The 21,319-nt window shown below is 37.4% G+C and overlaps 1 long non-coding RNA gene across 2 annotated transcripts in view; it reads left to right on the top strand.

Annotated features, from left to right (window-relative positions):
• LOC144194824 (uncharacterized) overlaps nucleotides 1–21,319 on the top strand; it is a 58,264-nt gene that overhangs the window by 35,447 nt on the left and 1,498 nt on the right. The window contains exon 3 of one of the 2 annotated variants that reach the window (XR_013325994.1): nucleotides 6,580–6,700. The exons of the other annotated variant lie outside the window; for it this stretch is intronic. This is a non-coding gene — a long non-coding RNA (uncharacterized LOC144194824). Of the gene's footprint in view, nucleotides 1–6,579; nucleotides 6,701–21,319 lie in introns of those variants that run through there. 2 annotated transcript variants of the gene reach the window in all.

Below are 21,319 nucleotides of genomic sequence, written 5' to 3'. Positions count from 1 at the left end.
TTAAACTTGGATTCAGAGTTGGCTTGTACAACACTCTTGGTAGGTACTGGACTATAATAGAAAGGCAAGTCCAAGGTGGGTTGCCAGTACTTTTTTTGGGCTTCTTATTGTTGCTCCAAGCGCATTAGCCGGCTGATCTTTTTGCTGGATTTTCCTTGGCTAGTGATCAATGCTCCTAAGGATGGCGATCAATCATGAAAATGAAAGATTTACTCCTTGATATTCATTTTGCCGGCCATCGATTTGAGGCGTGCAGAGTATTACGGCCATTTACGCCTCCCCAGCTGCCGTATTGAGTCGTTGGTCTGTACAAAAACAAGCCGTTCATCTTCTCATTTCAACACTTTTACTGCCGCTTTAAAGATAATTAGAAACAGATACCAATCACCCCGGGTGATGTTTAGTCAACTCTATGAAAATGCTATTTGTAAGTCTTAATTGCATTTTCATCAGTCAAATCCTGAGCAGTAAACGATACTTCAACCCGACAACGCTAGGCTAAATGGAGCACGGAAATACTCTTTGACGCAGTGTTTTTTAATCAGGCTTGACGTGTTAGGATTTTAACAATGTGCTAAGCCAAGATGCGCTTCTTATATGGCAACTTGTTGTTGGGCGGCAACTTGAGGGATGCTTGTTCACTACGGCACCCCCACAGCTGGTTGATAATGAGGGTAAGGTCAGAAATTGTCATTCACAGTTTTGGGGAATCTGATAAACCGAGATGGATCCACGTAGCGTAGTGTAGCGTAGCGTAGCATAGTGTACACTTCCTTGTTGTACTGCTCACATGACTTCCTTTTTGAATTTGTCTACGTACAGGCCACACCCTTTCGTAACGTGCAATCCAGCAGATGATAATTTCGATATATATAGTACCGTATTTTCACGACTATAAGGCGCACTTAAAAATCTTATTGTCTCCAAAATAGACAGCGCGCCTTATAATCCAGTGCGCCTTATATATGGACCAAAACAGAAAACGAAAAACCACCACTGTCGGATATTAAAAAAACACAAATACCTGAACTAAAACAATACTGTTAAATATGCAGATGCCATCTTAGTTTACAACATTTTCCATCATATAGCTCCTCCCCCACTGCAAGATTTTATACCAAAAAAATCCAAAACATCAACAATGGCTGGCTCTACAGGTGACTGTGAAGTAGTGAGTGCTTCATACCTGGAAGTCAATAGCAATTACCGTATTTTCAAGACTATAAGGCGCACTTAAAAGTCTTACATTTTCTCCAAAATAGACAGCGCGCCTTATAATACAGTGCGCCTTATAATACAGTGCGCCTTATAACAAAGTGCACCTTATAACACAGTGCGCCTTATATATGGAAAAAAATGTCATTCATTGAGGGTGCGCCTTATGATGTGGTGCGCCTTATAGTCGTGAAAATACGGTATCGGAAAAAATATTTTTCTTAAGATTTTCCCTTCAAAGTAACACATTTGTACTCCCTCTTAAAAGATCTTGCAGTCAATCATTAAAACATAAGCCTTAATACCTGCATAATGTGTATCTCATGCGATCATTGCACCCATAGAAACTTATTGAAAACTAGACATAACAAAGTATAAAAACCCATCCTGAATCTCACTATCTCTACATCTCCCTTCCAAACACCCACCAGAACAAAAAAAAACGAGTGTGCGACATGGTTGAAAACAAAAAAAATGCTAATAATAGGTAGCCAGCTAGCATTTAAACCTAGAAATCTTATCTGGTCGGATCCAGGTGCTAGAAAGCAAGTAGAAAAGAAACCCGGGAAAGATCAGTCAAGCTTATCTGTTTGCAGTACTGAAGAGGGAAGGGAAGGATGGGGGGGTTTGGGGGCTGGTATAAGGGGGGAAGGCAATAATGAGGCTCACTCACCCATAGTAGAGAGCTTAATAATTCAATGCAGGGGAATCCTATCACTTTACAAAGGAGGAAAAAAGGCTTCTATGCTAGTAATGCTTCAGACAGAACACTTTCTCTCTAGTACATTTCTCTATGGTACACGCATATACTCATTCTCATACCTCAGAAACACACACACATATATAAATATATATATATATACACACTTTTTCGGAGAATTCTGAGATAGCCAAACTGCGCCGTTACGCATAATCGCACAAAAATTGGTCACTCGGGCAAGAAAAGGGCCGCCAAGAGAAGCGAGCAACTGTGACAAAACTTCAGTTCCGACCCTAAAGATGATATTTTTGATGAAAAATACCCAATTTTACAGTCAAAGCGTGAACTCTTCTACTTTGGAAAGGGTGTCGAGACAAGTTGGTTCAAAGGGTTTTGGGGAAAAGATGCTTTTTTGGGCTAAATTTTAGATCAAATGATGGAAAAGGTGGATTAAGGAATTTTAACTAGATAATTGGTTAAATGTTTAGGAACAAATGTTAGCCAAAATAACAGTTCTACTATGGCGTAATGTAGTTTGTTTTGTAGTACAGCCAGAGGATTGTTGGAGTATAATTTTTAGCATTTTTTTTACTCATTTATTAGAAAATGTTTACAAAAATAGCCATTTAGATAAAAACAAGAAATTCCTAGAACTGTCATGTAAAAACAACAAATCAACTGTAACAGTGAAAAACTACTTTGCAATCACTAGCACTGCAAAATAACTTTGAATCAACAATAACATCACCGTTTTCACCAATATTCCATTAATTACACTTTTTTGGATCGAGCATGCAGTGTTGTGGTCATAAAAGTACATATGAAACATAAACAGAAAAAAAGGATTCAAGTATTAACCTACTTATCACTCATCATTAAAGCGGAAAAGTATAAAGTACAAATTAAAGTATAAAGTACAAAGTAAAGTATAAAGTACAAAGTAAAGTATAAAGTACAAAGTAAAGTATAAAGTACAAAGTAAAGTATCAAGTACAAAGTAAAGTATCAAGTACAAAGTAAAGTATCAAGTACAAAGTGAAGTACATTTTACTTTGTTCTTTATGAAGTACAAAGTAAAGTAAAAAGTGTAAAGTAAAAAGTATATAGTACAAAGTATATAGTACAAAGTATATAGTACAAAGTATATAGTACAAAGTATATAGTACAAAGTATATAGTACAAAGTATATAGTACAAAGTATAAAGTAAAAAGTATAAAGTAAAGTATAAAATACAAAGTAAAGTATAAAATACAAAGTAAAGTATAAAGTAAAGTATAAAATACAAAGTAAAGTAAAAGTATAGAGTAAAGTAAAAAGTATAAAGTAAAGTAAAAAGTATAAAGTAAAGTAAAAAGTATAAAGTAAAGTAAAAAGTATAAAGTAAAGTAAAAAGTATAAAGTAAAGTATAAAGTAAAGTAAAAAGTATAAAGTAAAGTAAAGAGTATATAGTAAAGTAAAAAGTATAAAGTAAAGTAAAAAGTATAAAGTACAAAGTAAAGTAAAATTATAAAGTACAAAGTAAAGTATCAAGTACAAAGTCAAGTAAAAAGTATAAAGTAAAAATTAACGTATAAAGTAAAAATTAACTTATATAGTAAAAATTAACGAATAAAGTAAAGTATAAAGTACAAAGTAAAGTAAAACGTACAAAGTAAAGTAAGAAAATGAATTAAATAAAAGATAAAAATTAAAAAAAAACATTTGGACAACGCCTAGCGGGCCGGATGTGACCCGCGGCCCATAGTTTGCCCATGTCTGCTCTATTCTCTAATTCCCTCACCTACTCTATATCGAACACATTTGTATTTTTCTAAAGAAGAAGAAAAAATAGGTATGCCTTCTACCCTAACACCCACCAAACCAGCAGTTCCTAGCTGTACGTCTCTCCTAAGTTTTCAAAGTGAACAAAGGCACGAGGAAGGATAGAGGAGACCCGGGGATTATTTAAATACGAGGTGCATTAGGAGCCCTGGTGTGCCTTCCATCCCTTAAGTCATCAACAAAACCTGCTCTACTTTCCACTATTGTATGAAACGGGGGGAAAAATGGGGGGGAGGAAAGACAGAATGAAAGAAATTAAGAAAGAAAAGACAGGAATCAAGAAGGATCCTTTGGCAAAGAAGTATTAGCACGTGTTATGTGAACGGCAAACAGCCCAAAGCCACCTTATCCTTGCCAAAATGGAAACCAGAGTAGCAATAAGCAGTTACCGACCACAACTTGACAGTCACACATATCAAAGCTTTCCTTGTTGTAAAATATACCGTATTTTCACGACTACAAGGCGCACTTAAAAGTTTTAAATTTTCTACAAAATAGACAGGGCGCCTTATAATCCAGTGCGCCTTATATATGGGGAAAAAACAGAAAACCAAAAACCACCACTGTCGGATATTAAATAAACACAAACACCTGAACTGAAACAATAATGTTAAATATGCAGATGCCATCTTGGTTTACAACATCTTCCATCATATAGCTCCTCCCCCACTGCAAGATTTTATACCAAAAAATCCAAAACATCAACAATGGCTGGCTCTAGAGGTGACTGTAAAGTAGTGAGTGCTTCATACCTGGAAGTCAATAGCAATTACCGTATTTTCACCACTATAAGGCGCACTTAAAAGTCTTAAATTTTCTCCCAAATAGACAGTGCGCCTTATAATACAGTGCGCCTTGTAATACAGTGTGCCTTGTAATACAGTGCGCCTTATAATACAGTGCGCCTTGTAATACAGTGCGCCATATATATGGAAAAAATGTCATTCATAGAGGGTGCGCCTTATAGTCGTGAAAATATGATACTAACAAAAATAAGGAGGTAATACATGAAAATGGAGGCGAAAATTGTGAATCAGGGGGCGGCTTATATGAGAGAAATTGTCAAATTCAACGATTTTAAGGCAATTTTAAGGGTATGGTTTATAGGAGAGAAATTGTAAAATTCAACGATTTTAACCCAATTTTAAGGGTACGGCTTATAGGAGAGAAATTGTAAAATTCAACGATTTTTAATCCAAAATTTGGAAAAAAAACATAACCACACAACTACTATGTTACTCTACCTTACATAACCTAAAAAAAACCTACAGTTTTACCCCAAATACTGACCGTCACAGCTATTTTTTTTCAGTTCAAATCAGGTTTTTGCGTTAGGATTCAGTTACAACCCAGTTTTTTTTTCTAAATGGCTTCACCTGCAGGAGCATATTGCTTTTATTTGTGCTTCTCAGCCTGAGACAGCAGCAGAAGCTTGTTCAAGGGTCTCAAGGGCAAAAGAGTAACTGTCGACTGCAACGCACCCTCCCGCTGGCAGGGGTGTCACATTTACTCTTGTAAAGAGGAATAAAAGCACCCTTTCTCCTCTCCGACACCCTTGTTTCACGCGGACCTTTTGCTCTGCTCCTGGAACAGCCTGCTGGCATTTCACTCATTATTTATTTTTTTTAGTTAGGTCATATTTTACGTCCATGAAAACTCCATTTCGGCTCAGATGTTTTTTAACAAAGATGAGGACGCCTCTGTTTGAGATATTTTGGACCGACTGTCTGTAGATGTGTTAGAGCAGGGGTGGGTAAAGTTTCCGGCCCGGGGGGCACATTGACTTTAGGGGAATTGTGACAGATGGGTGGGGTCAGCACAAGATAAGATACATATAAAAAAGTGCATCCGTTAACAGTACTTATGAAAGATAAACAGAAAATAAGGAATAAAGTATTAACATACTCATCACTCATCATTAAAGTAAAAAGTATAAAGTACAAATTAAAGTAAAAAGTCAAAGTAATGTCAAAAGTATGAAGTACAAAGTAATGTAAAACGTATATAGTACAAAGTAAAAAACACAGTCAAGTAAAAAGTATGAAGTACAAAGTCAAGTAAAAAGTATAAAGTACAAAGTCAAGTAAAAAGTATAAAGTACAAAGTCTAGTAAAAAGTATAACGTACAAAGTCCAGTAAAAAGTATAAAGTACAACATCAAGTAAAAAGTATAAAGTACAAAGTCAAGTAAAAAGTATAAAGTACAAAGTCAAGTAAAAAGTATAAAGTACAAAGTCAAGTAATAAGTATAAAGTACGTCAAGTAAAAAGTATAAAGTACAACATCAAGTAAAAAGTATAAAGTACAACGTCAAGTAAAAAGTATAAAGTGCAACATCAAGTAAAAAGTATAAAGTACAATGTCAAGTAAAAAGTATAAAGTACAACATCAAGTAAAAAGTATAAAGTACAACATCAAGTAAAAAGTATAAAGTACAATGTCAAGTAAAAAGTATAAAGTACAACGCCAAGTAAAAAGTATAAAGTACAACGTCAAGTAAAAAGTATAAAGTACAAATTCAAGTAAAAAGTATAAAGTACAGAGTAAAATAAAAAGTATAAAGTACAGAGTAAAATAAAAAGTATAAAGTTCAAAGTCAAGTATAAAGGAATATATCAAGAAATATTAAAATGTAATTTTAAAAGATCGAGGACAACGTCGGTGGGCCGGATGTGGCCCGCGGGCCGTAGTTTTCCAATGTTTGTGTTAGACCCAGACACGAGTTTGGGGACGGACTGGAAGGACCTTGCATGATTGGGGGGGGGGGGGGGGGGGGGATGCATAGGTGAATAGATTTGGAACTAATGGAGAACTTGGCACGGATCCACCATTTCTTTGCAGACTCATAACTCCTCCTGGTCACCCCTAACCCGAGAAAGGACACGTCCCACGCTCTCAATGTTCACATTAGCTGTCACGGGTTGCTATCGCTACGTCCACGTTAGGAATATTTCAAGTCCAACGTTGTTTTTATACACTAAATGATTGAATCTTGTCAGAGTATTCCAAAATACTGAGTATTGCAACAGGATTGACCCCCCATTTTAAATGTCCATATCTCGGAAACTACTCGATGGATCTTAATGAAATTAAATATATTTCGTGTTGAAGGTTTTTAGTTTAATTGGTGAAATTTACAAAGAAAAGTATGAAAGTTTGTTGGTTTTATGACAGATTTTCATAAATGTACATTTTCAAGAATAGCACAGTGGATGTAGCTATTGAAATGGGTGCAATGAAATGGTTTTTCTAATGGTTTGCCTCTGCATAGTTGAAACCGATGACATATTCAAAGGCAGGAATTTCAGCTGTAGTCGAGACTTGTTAATTTTATACTGCAATGAGTCTGATTTTTTAATAAAATTTTGGTCAGTGGAGGAAGCAGGTCATGAAAATTATTTTACCAAACGCCACGGGAACGAGATAACCCACAAAAGTGATCAAATTCACCCAAAAAAAATAAGACTAGTCTTCACTCTTGCTTTCAAAGCTAATAGTTTAAAAAAAGGCACCATTAGACCAATTTTCTCATTTTTTGGCGGACTTTTGCTACGCCCAATCCGGTCTAACAAACTTAGCTTAGCCACGCTAAGCTACGTTAGCTATTTCCTCAAGTCGCAAGGTATTTTTTATTTTTTTTGCTGCCCTCTAAGACGGCCATAAAGATTCTCAGTGTGGCAAGTCAAACTTCATTGGATCAATGGCGTCAATAAGCAGTTGCTTGGCACAAGCATTGATATGCTGACAAGCCGCAGAATGGCTTGTTTGTCAAAAGGCTTTTGTTCAATCGATGCTCTTGTCCGAGTTCACTGACCTTATGTTCAGCTGCCCGTCGTTGCCGCGCTTAATGACGCATCGTGCGTGGCTTTAGAGACGCCGAGAGACGCTCTTATTCTGGGATGCATACATCTGTGCCGGGCCATTACCATGACAAAAAGTACAGCATTTTAACTCGTACCACAAATAATGCAGGTTACGTATCGGAATTGTGATGGGACGTTTGGTCGCCGGTCTTTTGGTCGCCGGTCAAATGTACTTAAAAATTAAACAGTACTTAGATATTAAACAGTACTTAGATATGAAACAGTACTTAGATATGAAACAGTACTTCAATATTAAACAGTACTTGTATATTAAACAGTACTTGGATATTAAACAGTACTTGGATATTAAACAGTACGTAGATATTAAACAGTACTTAGATATTAAACAGTACTGAAATATTAAACAGTACTTAAATATTAAACAGTACTTAGATATTAAACTGTACTTAGATATTAAACTGTACTTCGATATTAAACTGTACTCTAATATCTAACAGAGAGTTTAATAAACTCTCTCTTAGATATGAAACTCTCTCATGAATATAATTTTGATAGCTGGTTTCAACAGTAAACTCTGTCACCAAAAGACCGGCGACCAAACGTCCGGCGACCAAAAGACGACGACCAAAAGGGACCAAAAAACTGGCGACCAAAAGACCGGCGACCAAACGTCCGAGCACCATCGGAATAGGCAAAGCATTAAGCACAGGTTGTGAGAATTTATGTTAAAAATAGGAAAAAATGATAATAATTCATAGCGGGGAAACATTTTAACTTCATAACCACCTATTTTTGGTGTTTTATCAGATTATTGGAACAAATTAATTAGTTTTTAGTTCATTTCTATGTGAAACGTTAATTTAACATACAAGTAAACCCACATACGAACTCAGTCCCGTAACGCATGAAGCTCCTATCTCAAAGCACCAATGTAGTTAACACCAAACAACCACACAAGCACTGACACACATCTTTCCAACTACCTCCATAAATCCCACCCACTCCCTCCCCACTATTTACCGGGCTTCCAAATGTCCATTCCCCACAAGGTCAAAATCATGACAAGATCAAGCACCCCCTGAGTTACAACACCCTTCCCAACGAGCTAACGTCTTAGCGCTAACCTCCTCCTGAACTAGCATTACATTTAAAAAGCGCTTTATTTACTACAGCCTGCTTTTTTTATTTACTTGTAATTTCTTTTAAGTGCAGCATAAATATCCGCCGATCCCAACCAAGTACTCGTACGTGTACTACTACGTACGGTAAGATTGACTTTGGCCCGTTGCCTGGGTCACTATATTACTCGGCCCGTTTTTAATCATGTGGCGTTATTTCGACCTCATTATTCTTGTCATGTCTGCTAAAATCTTGCTAACATGGAAAGGGTCAATGTAATGATGGTAATGAATTGAAGTAGATTGGTCGCCAATGAGAGGAAAAAAAGGAAAGGGCTTAAAGGGAAAGGTGAAGGAGGGTAATATCATCATTTCATAATATGGTTCATAATAATCTTTAATCGAAAGGTGCCAGTTAGTGGATAATAGATATAAAAAAAAGAGGATGACTGCTTATTGGATTTATTGTCGTTTTTAATAGAATTTTATACTCATTTTTTTTAAATGCTAATCCTCACAAAGGGTTGTAAGGGGTGGAGCCTATTCCAGCTAAGTAGGTGGCCAGCCAATTGTAAGGCTGAAGTGAGTTAGTAGAGTTGTACCTTGAGATAAGAGCTTAATTCGTTCCGGGATTGAGCTTGTGTGTCGATTTATTTGTAACTCAAATGAATGTTTACCATAGAAATGAACTAAAAACTCATTAATTTGTTCTAATCTTCTGAAAAAACTAAAAAAATAAGATGTTGGATGGGGAAAAACATTAGATTTTGTTCTTATTTGCTATCTATTAACAAAGTAACAAATAAGTAGTGGTTTAAGAGTAATAAAATTAGACAGATTTCACTATCTATGTATAATGACAATAGCAGCATGCAATTTAAATCAATCCAATTCAAAATTTAAGTACCGTATTTTCACGACTATAAGGCGCACTAGAAAATCTTAAATTTTCTCTAAAATAGACAGTGCGCCTTATAATCCAGTGCGCCTTATATATGGAAAAAACAGAAAACCAAAAACGAAAAACCACCACTGTCTGATATTAAAAAACACAAACACTTGAAATGAAACAATACTGTTAAATATGCAGATGCCATCTTAGTTTACAAAATCTTCCATCATATAGCTCCTCCCCCACTGCAAGATTTTATACAAAAAAACATCAACAATGGCTGGCTCTAGAGGTGACTGTGAAGTAGTGAGTGCTTAATACCTGGAAGTCAATAGCAATTACCCTATTTCCACCACTATAAGGCGCACTTAATAGTCTTACATTTTCTCCAAAATAGACAGTGCGCCTTATAATACAGTGCGCCTTATATATGGAAAAATGTCATTCATTGGGGGTGCGCCTTATAATGCGGTGCGCCTTATAGTCGTGAAAATACGGTAAGGCTAAAATCAACAAAAATACCAAAAATTATACATTTTTTATAAGGGAAACTGTATTTTAGCATTTTGGAGCGTATCAGAAGGCTACCTATTTTCCTCCTTTTAATTTTAGATCATTTTATTTCTTGATTTGGTTCCTTAAAAAGCCAATCCTAGTTAGGGGCACCTGCTGTAGAATTGGCACTGCCAAGGCGTAATATTTCCTAATTAATGAAACAATGCGATTAATCACGTTCGGCTGCGTCTTGGTCGCACGCCAGCTGTCATCATCGATTATCGGCGGGATAAATGGCCACTCCGGAGACGGCAGGAGTGTGGGATGCCTTGATGAAGAGTGATGACGGCACCGAACGCCGAACATGACAGTAGAAACGTGCCGAAGATTGGACGCCGAAAACCCCTCCCTATCAGTTGTATTCTGATGTGTGGGACAAGTTCTATTTTTTCTTTCTAAGAATTGAATATTGAACAAATTAAGTCGTTTTGAAGAGCATTAGATTATATTGAAGATGGAGTCTGAGTGGTTTGCACGTCGGCTTGACGGTTTTGGGGTCGTGGGTTCGATCCCAGGTCCGTTTTGTATTGAATTGAATGCTTTTATTGTCATTATACGATAATAATGAGATTTAAAGCTACATCACAAAGTGCATAAATAACAATAACAAGATAAGAAAATAAATAATAAAAATTAATGATAAATAAGTCATAAAAAATAAGTAGTCGCATAATGCATAGTCAACAATAACAAAAGAACGAATGTACAGATAAATAATCGATAAATAAGTAATATATAAATAAGTAGTCAACATGAATAAGTGGTCACAAAAATAAATAGATACCCATCATTGTGTGGGTTTTATTTGGGTACTATGGTTTCCACCCCAAAAACATGCAGGCTAGGCTAGGCTAGCTGGTTGAACATTGTATAAGTTGCCCTTAGCTTTTGATTGGTTGTCCTTTTGTCTCCTTGTGTCAACTGGGATAGGCTCCAGCACCCCTCCATGACACTTGTGAGGATAAGTGCTTCAGAAAACGAACGAATACTAGTTAAAATAATAATAATAAAGTTTATTTTGTAGGCTTTGCCGGTAAATGTCTCTAAGAAAAACGCTTACCAAATCAGAAAATTCTGTTTACCCGCTACGATATATTTTATTTTTTACGATTTTTTTTTACGATGTTGACAGAACAGGTACAATTTTAGACTTAATTCATCAACAAGACGAGAACTAAAAACAAGAAAGATACAGCGAAGAAACGAACTATTGGGTGCAACTTTGTATTGTCATCACCGGAAGCTAAAGGTCATTGTACAACCCGCATAATGCTGATCTGACCGCATCCATCCGAGCCCATTTCTTGCATCCGTCACCCCCTCAGCCGATACTTTGCGTCGTGGCGCTGATAGATGGATAAATAATGACGCGCTGACACTTTTGGAGGCGGTGAAAAACCGCTGACTCGGCTGGTTGGATCATGTCCTTTTTTTTTTGGAGAGGGGTGAGTGGGGGTGGTGGGGGGGAGAACTTAGTTTGTGACACTTTTCCTTTGGAAGGTCAGAGTTACGCTGACAGCTGGCTGGATCACAGGAACAAGTTGAGGTTAAAAGGATTGGGGCGGATTGACTCACTCCGACTGAACGACTCTTTATATTGACTCAATGGGTCGTTCATTCAACTTTTTGTGGACTGGATTATTTCCGCTTAGTTATTTGGTTGATTTCTTTTCTGGAAGGTAGTGGTTTTTTAGAATGGATAACAGCTGTGATGAGTCGTCAAATGACAGTTTTTTTTTCACAATGTGAGGCATTGGAGTGAGAATAAGACTTGTCTTCAATGAATGGCTTATTTTGACATTTGTTTTAGGTATAAGATGCACTGGATTGTAAAACGCTATAGTAGTGCTAGTAGTTGTGGTGGTAGAAGTGGTGGTGGTGGTAGAAGTAGTGATGGTAGTGGTGTTAATGGTGGTAGTGGTGATAGAGCTAGTGGTGGTGGGGGTGGTAGTGGTAGCAGCAATGGTGGTAGTGGTTGTAGTAATTGTAGTAGTGGTGGTAGAGGTAGTTGTGGTGGTGGTTCGTAGTGATGGTGGTGGTGGTAGTGATGGTAGTGATGGTTGTGGTAGTGGTGGTAATGGTGGTGGTAGTAGTGGTGGTTGTAGTAGCAGTGGTAGTAGTGGTGGTTGTAGTAGCAGTGGTAGTGGTGGTAAAGGTAGTGGTGGTAGTGGTAGTGGTAGTAGAGGTAGTGGTGGTAGTAGTGGTTGTTGTAGCAGTGGTAGTGGTGGTAAAGGTAGTGGTGGTAGTGGTAGTAGAGGTAGTGGTGGTAGTGGTGGTTGTTGTAGCAGTGGTAGTGGTGGTAAAGGTAGTGGTGGTAGAGGTAGTGGTGGTAGAGGTAGTGGTGGTGGTAGAGGTAGTGGTGGTGGTGGTAGAGGTAGTGGTGGTAGAGGTAGTGGTGGTGGTAGAGGTAGTGGTGGTGGTAGAGGTAGTGGTGGTGGTGGTGGTGGTAGAGGTAGTGGTGGTGGTAGAGGTAGTGGTGGTGGTTGTGATAGTGGTAGTAGTGATGGTAGTTATGGTAGTGGTAGTGGTAGCAGCGGTGGTGGTAGTACACGATTCATGATATTTGTCATGAATCTAACACAAATTTAATCTACATTTCATCTCATCTAAAATCTACAGAAAAATAATACTATATATTCACAACAACAAAACAAGAGCACAAAATACAATCTAAACAAAACCAAGTCATCATGGCAAAGTGCAGAGTTTAAATGCACATTTCTACCTCCCACTAAACTTGATTGATAGCATACTGATGAAATTTGACATTTTTTGGACTGTGACTCGGACCTTGGCAAAAAAAAGCCCAGGTAAAGAGAAAAAAAATGCGGAAAAAAGTTTCCCGAGACTCGGCACCCCTGCTCCCCCGAGACCCGAAACGCCATCACTGATTGCATTCCTGGCGAACGTCCGTTCTCAGGGGGTGTCGGAACCATCCCGTCCATTAACCAAGTCAGACCTCTACATCTCTGAGGATATCTCTGTGCTATTTATACCATTCAAGGAGGAAAAGATGCAAAAAAGTACACACCTGCTGCTTGATGAGGTCTACCGGTTCTCCATTCCCACTGAGGATTCTGGGTAATTTTCACCCTGGCCTCCCAGGGACTTCCACTTCTTCCTCCCTCCATCAACAGCAAACACCATTCTCCTCCTCCTCCTTCTTGGACGGCCCCCTAGAGGCAGGCAAACACAGTGCATAATTACCCGGTGTGAACATTTCCCGCGGTGAGTGTGTGTCTGTCACACGTTTGGGTGTCATATTTCCTTTCCACTCATCGGTGATGTTTTTGAGGATACGTGACAGAGCTTCTGTGTTGATGGCTCTTTTGGAGGGTTTTTTTGTCAATGTAGTGTTGCTAAAAATAAGGCTTTTTAGCTTTTATTCTTAAAAATGGACCGAACTGGAAATGGTTGGATGGGTGTAAAAACATTGGACCTGCAAAAAAATTGGCATTACAAATGGGAAATTTGGGTCATTTGATGGGTTGAAACTAAGGTCATCACTTTAATCAAAATCACATTAGACTATTGGTCCGAATATAAGACGACCCTGATTATACGACCGCTTCTTTTTCAAGACTTTTTGATTTTTTTTTAAATGTCTAGGACCATTAATGGCACTTAATGATAAGCATCCACAATTTTAGTAAAATTAGGACATTTATTATTGTCAATGGGAGATGATTTTTTGCATTGTTTTTTTTCCACTTTCATTTTCGGGTACTTACATGTCACTTTTGGTAAATTTACAGATTATTTTTGATTTATTTTGGGGGATTTAATGTTTGTTGTTCGATACCTGTGGATTTCTGGCCTTTTACATTTTTTTTCCTTAAAATTTTGGGGCGTTTTAAGGTTCTTGATTAAGAGAAAACTCACACAAGCCCGGGTAAAACATGCAAACTCCACACAGGAATGTCTGAACCCAAGATAGAATCCTCGATCTTAGAACTGTGACTGGATAGCCACTCGGCCGCACATGGATTTTATAAATATTTTTAAAAAATATTGATAATTTTTGAATTCCACAGGCTGGAAGAAAATATACAGTCATACCTCACCTTATGAATCCCTATAAGTACGGAAGTTTCAGGTTACAACATTTTTTATATGCAAATGAGTGACTCGAGATGCGAAAAAGATCCACTTTACGAAATCCCCCAAAAAGTAAATGCATATCCTTATCTGTTATTTTATTTTGAAATCCCCTTATTAAGCTGTTAAAAACTACAAATGCAACATGGCACATATCTTCACACACACACACACACATACCAATAGGGCACACGTAAAAGTGTAAAATGTACTATAAAGTGGACGTCTTCCAGCCTTGGTAGAACTGGCTCTTGACACTATCTGGTGGACAAACATGGGTATTACATCTAAAACGGCAGCGGAAGAAGATAATACTATATTTTAAGACATTAATAAATCATTTTCTTATAATGTTCACTAATTTTTGTGGGTTTCTTCACATCTTTCATCCAAAAATTTGGACATTTTGATAAATTTTAAATTGTTTAGTTGGTAGTTGTGTGAGGACCTTGCAACGAATTAGAGAATTTACATATAAAGTACACCTCTACTTACAACATTTTCAAGTTACTAAAAAGTCTTAATTCCGTAAGTAGAGGTACGACTGTATTCCAGCTGTTCTACAATCCCTGTTTTTTGCCAAAACAGTATTTTATTGGCTCTGTGTATTTTCTTGCACTCGATGCCTCCGATTAGAGAACCCCTTCATTTTACCACGAATGGCCAAGGGCCAGCAAGAGGGTCCGTCGCCCCCTCCTGCGGTCAAACAAGCAAAGATTTGGCAGCAAAACACGGATTAGGCAGAGATTATTAAATGTCAGCGCTTAAAACGAATACTTTTTTACAGCCTCCGAGTAAATCAATACTACTTATCTTTGATAAAAGAGGTGCAGACAGGCAGACGCGGTGGTGTGACGGGCGATGGGGGGGGGGCTTGCATCTCGCCTTGTCTCCCGCCGAACAATACCGCTAATAATCTCGTTGGGAGATCCCTAAGGAATGTATTGGATATAGATTATTATGACGTGCTGCTTTTTTGTCATTATGGTTCTATATGTTACATTACATATTATCACATAAGATAACATGTGATTAATATGTCATTTGAATCATATGTTGTCAAGAAAGTGTTTATAGTTGTAATATTTATTTTTAAAAAATAGGGTAAGTGGTTAGGGTGTTACTGTGTGGATTTTGCATGTTTTTTTCTGGGATTATGTGGGTTTTTTTCTGGGTACTCCAGTTTTCAACCCACATTTCAAAACATTAATGCTAGGGTAGCTGGTTGGACACTCTAAATTATCCCTAGGGTCTCCTCGTGCCTTGTGATTGGCTGGCCTGCAATTCAGGGTGTGCCCCGCCTGGTGCCTGAAGTCAGCTGGGATTAGCTCCAGCACCCCCCGCGACCCTTGTGAGAAAATGAATTATTGAAGCATCAAACTAAAAAATCCCCATATCTAAATAAATATTCAATGACTAAGTTACTGAAGTCATGATCCATCACATAACTTCACCTGAGCTCACCTGGCATAGGCTCCAGCACCCCCCGCGACCCTTGTAAGAAAATCAATGACTGAATCATAAAACAATACAAAACACCATACCCAAGTCCCTAACCAAATCATAGTCCAATCACCTGACTTCTCCTGAGCTCAGCTGAGATCGGCTCCAGCACCCCCCGCGACCCTTTTGAAAAAATCAATGATTGAAGCATAAAACAAAACTAAAATGCTACACCGAAGTCCCTGACCATGTCATAGTCCAATCGCCTGACTTCGCCCAAGCTTAGCTGGGATCGGCTCCAGCACCCCCTCCCCCCCGCGACCCTTGTGTAAAAATCAATGATTGAAGCATAAAACTAAAATAAAATCACATCTCTAAATAAATCTTCAATGCCTAAGTCACTGATGTCATTTTTCAATCCCATAACCTCACCCGAGCTCACCTAGGATCACCTCCAAAAACAAAACAAAAACACCATACGCAATTCCCTCACCACATAGTCCAATCACCTGACTTCCCCCGAAACTCACCTAGGATCACCTCCAGCACCCCCCGCGACCCTTCAGAAAAACCCAATGACTGAATCATAAAACAAAAACACCATGCCCAATTCCCTCACCACATAGTCCCATCACCTGACTTCCCCCGAAACTCACCTAGGATCACCTCCAGCACCCCCCGCGACCCTTCTGAAAAAAACCCAATGACTGAATCATAAAACAAAACAAAAACACCATACCCAATTCCCTCACCACATAGTCCCATCACCCGACTCCCCCCGAAACTCACCTAGGATCGACTCCAGCACCCCCTGCGACCCTTCCACCTTCCACCACAACCCAATCCTCATTCAAACTACTCCATTTTAACCATAATTTGCGCAAAAAACCCTATCTAAATGCATTCCACCACCACTCCCATACATTTTCCGCCTTTGAACAACAACACACTGTTCCTTCCCATCAATTCCAAATAGAACCAACTGACCCTCAAACACATATTTAACCCACCACATGAAGCTACCAAAGGCCTTCAACCAATCACGGCACACCATTCTTATTACCCAGCATACCGCCAATGGTCCGCCCCCTTTTTTTTTAACTCCCATGATTGACGTGTAGAAATATTGATGTAAACAAACCAATCAGAAGTCTTTGTAAGGAAGCCCACTGAAGTATAGAGAGCCCACCGACTGGCAGCAAGTGTGCTTCATTACCTTACATTCGCCGCGCACACCCGCGTTTGTACGTACGTACGTGCGTGTGTGTGTGCGTGGGTTCATGAATTTCTAGTGCCCCCTCGCTGCCTTCATCCAAATCATAATTACAATGTAATATCACGCGTAAGGCAGCGCCCCTGCTGTTGTTTCTCTTCCATGAATATCAAATGTTGTCACGCTGAGCTCTCAAAAGCTGCGCAGATCCTTGCCAGGCACACCGTTTGTGTGCGGGTACGTTTGTCCAAGTGTTGAAGTGTGTGTCCGTGTGGGTGTTTTTTTGAGGGTGCTTGTGGGTGTTTGTTTACGGTGTTTACCGGGGATGGTTACTGAAGGTGTTTTGTGTGGGATTATCAGAGGGTTTTTAATGGAAGTGGGTATGGCGTTTAGCGTTCATAAGTGTAGATGTGTATGTTTTTTTCTGGGGTTTTGAACAGGTTTTTTGATCATTTGGAATGGTGTGGGAAAGTGGTGGTTTGGGGGCTAAATTTGATCCGGTGGATCATTTGGTGTGGTCCGGGGAAGTGAATTATAAGTGCTGATTTTTTTGTTTTAGGATCAAATTAAAATGAAGAGTATAGATGTGTATTAAATTTCCTGTTTTTTCTCCTTTTAAATCAATAAATGTAAATTTTTAATCATTTTTTTTCTGTTTTTAGTTCAAAAATCATTTTGTAAAATCTGCAAACATTATTCAGGGATTTTAATCCTGTTCTTTCAATCCATTTATAAAAACAATCATATATATATAAGCATATATAATCTATGTATGTGTATATATATGTATATATATATGTAAATATATGTATATATATATATATATATATATATATATATATATATATATATATATATATATATATATATATATATATATATATATATATATATATATATATATATATATATATATATATATATATATATATATATATATATATATATATATATATATATATATATATATATATATATATATATATATATATATATATATATATATATATATATATATATATATATATATATATATATATATATATATATATGTATATGTATATATATATGTATATATATATATATATATATATATATATATATATATATATATATATATATATATATATATATATGTGTATATATATTTATATATATATATATATATATATACATATATATACATATATACACATATACACATATATACACATATATTTACACACATATATACACATTGAGCTACATATAGATATACAGTTGGGACAGATATTTATATTTAAAAAAAAATTACATTGGCGCATGCCTTGTGCTACCTTACGTACTGTTTTAAAACGCTCAGTAGTACAGATACCTTTCAAGAAATGGATAACGAACTTCACTTTTATTTCTAGCCTGACTTTTAGTGGCGCGGGGAATCAAGCGCTCGCTCTTTTGCGCTAATTACACCTCGAAGAGATAATAACTGCATTTATCGTCTGAGGTGATCCAATTCTGTTATTTATCAAATACCTTGATTGCAAAATCAATTTTGGAGACTGGCAAATTAATTTGCTTAGCTTCCAAGAGACGACAGGCAGCGGGGGCCCCTTTACAATTTACTCAAATGGATTGCTTGATTTTTTTGACAGTGCCCAAGGGTAAAAAGTATGCATGATTATGATGTATCATATACAAAAATATATATGTTTATGTATTTATCCTGGTGAAAATACAAACAAAGTAACTGAAAAAATATATATAAAAATGCAACACGGCACATATGCACTTAAAAGTCTAGAACACGTGTCAAAGTGGCGGCCCGGGGGCCAAATCTGGTCCGCCGCATCATTTTGTGTCGCCCGGGAAAGTAAATCATGAGTGCCGACTCTTTGTTTTAGAATCAAATTAAAATGAAGAGTATAGATGTATATTACATTTTCTGATTTTCCCTTTTTAAATCAATAATTGTCATTATTTAATCCATTTTTTCCTGTTTTTAGTTCAAAAATGATTTTGTAAAATCCCAAAATATTTTTTAAAGTACTTTTTTCATAAGACCGATTTTGTTTTACCCATTTTCGGCTCTAATCCGGATCATTCCGGTCACTGGTAACAAAAAAAATCGTTGATACTAATATTGTCATTGCTATTAGCATAATACACATAACTTTTCACCATATAAATATAGCATGTCAGCAAGCAATGTACCCAGAAAGTCAAGATTTCAGCGTTTTATAGCGACATCTACAGAATCTTGAATTTAGTGCGTACAAATTGGGAACTATACGTCCATTTTGGGTAAAAAAAAATGGTACGTTTTTATTTTTTATCACTTAATAAAGGGAATTGCAATCATTAATAAGGGGGGAATTAACCATGATTGACAGGTCTGGCTTTGGATGGTTAGTCTTTGTTTCCCATTTAAATTTAAGAAGATATTAAGTACTTTTTCAAGTGGGACACTTACTCCGCCGCCATCTTTATTTACGACTTGTCCGCGACTTTTCTAAAATTCATTTTCTGTCTTGAGTGAACTTTAAACTCCACTCTTGTGGCCTCCTTTTAAAATTCATAGAATGTTAAATTCGACCACTTTCCACCAACTCGAGTATCTTTTCAATCCGCCCCGCCAAGTAATACTTGAGGATTTTTTCGCCGTGCGGACAAATTTGCGGGCGACAATTGTTTTTTACCACCGCCTCGTGTTGGAAGTCGAGAGGGGGCCGAGAAGGGCGCCGAGTGGAACGGGCGCCCCGTGACACACGGATCACTCTAAATGTAAATGAGGGGGTTTTTAGCAGGGCGCCGGTCGTCAAGCAACAATCGACACGCGTTGCTGAGACATGCCCACGTCATACAAATAAATGACTACCGTATTTTCAGGACTATAAGGCGCACTTAAAAGTCTTCAATTTTCTCCAAAATAGACAGTGCGACTTATAATCCAGTGCGCCTTATATATGGAAAAAACAGAAAACCAAAAAACACCACTTACGGGTATTTAAAAAAAAAACACACAAACGCCTGAACTGAAACAATACTGTTAAATATGCAGATGCCATCTTAGTTTACAAAATCTTCCATTATATAGCTCCTCCCCCACTGCAAGATTTTATACAAAAAAAAATCCAAACCATCAACAATGGCTGGCTCGAGAGGTGACTGTAAAGTAGTGAGTGCTTCATACCCCTGAAAACAATAGCAATTACCGTATTTTCACGACTATAAGGCGCACTTAAAAGTCTTAAATGTTCTCCAAAATAGACAGTGCGCCTTATAATTCAGTGCGTCTTATATATGGAAAAAATGTCATTCATTGAGGGTGCGCCTTATAGTCGTGAAAATATGGTACAGTGTTCCCTCGCTACTTCGGGGTTCAGCTACCGCGGACTCAGAGCTTTGCAGATTTTTTGGGAAAAATAATACAAATATTACATTGACAGAACATATTTTACAGTTTTTTTTGGCATGTGGGAGGAAACCAGTGTACCCAGAGAAAAAAAACCACATAAACCAAGGGCTAACACGCAAACTCCCTAACAAGACAGTCCGGACCTGGTATCGAACCCCTCAACCATAACACACGCTAAAATCAACCCACATTTTGCATACTACCATATTTTCACGACTATAAGTCGCACCCTGAACGAATGACACATTTTAATGTTTTTCCATATATAAGGCGCACAGGATTATAAGGCGCACTGTCTATTTTGTAGAAAATGTAAGACTTTTAAGTGCGCCTCAACGGATGACACATTTTAATGTTTTTTTTCCATATATAAGGCGCACCACATTATATGGCGTCCTGTCTATTTTGTAGAAAATGTAAGACTTTTAAGTACGCCTCAACGAATGCCTCATTTTATATTTTTCCATATATAAGACGCACCACATTATAAGGCGCACTGTCTATTTTATAGAAAATGTAAGACTTTTAAGTGCGCCTCAACGAATGACACATTTTATATTTTTTCCATATATAAGACGCACCACATTTTCAGGCGCCCTGTCCATTTTATAGAAAATTTAAGACTTTTAAGTGCGCCTTATAGTCGTGAAACTATGGTAAACAAACAGATTGGGTATCAAAACAAAAAAATGGCGCCCATGAACTGCAAATCTACTTTACCGAGTCATAAAAAATAAAGATAGAATAAGCAAGTATCCCACTTTTAATTAGTCCGTCTTTGTTGTCCTGCAGGGACGCGTGTTCGAGTCCATAAATGGCCTCCATTTGCAGAAATTAAATGATTAGCTAACAACCACAAAAAGCTCTTCTTTACTTTAAGCTAACACCACTCTCATTTTCTTCCTTTGGAAAATATCTTTCATTCATTTAGAACTCTTTCACCGTGGCTTTTGCGTCTTTTGTCCCGCTGTACATTAAGAACTCAGCCAGCCTTTCACGCGGTCATTTGACATCTTATTTTGTCCTTCATCTCCCGAACGACTC

The sequence above is a fragment of the Stigmatopora nigra genome, chromosome 3 (assembly GCF_051989575.1).
Source record: "Stigmatopora nigra isolate UIUO_SnigA chromosome 3, RoL_Snig_1.1, whole genome shotgun sequence".
Classification (NCBI taxonomy): Eukaryota; Metazoa; Chordata; class Actinopteri; order Syngnathiformes; family Syngnathidae; genus Stigmatopora; species Stigmatopora nigra.
Note: the sequence above shows the minus strand (reverse complement) of the source record. Positions and strands in the feature narration are given on the sequence as shown.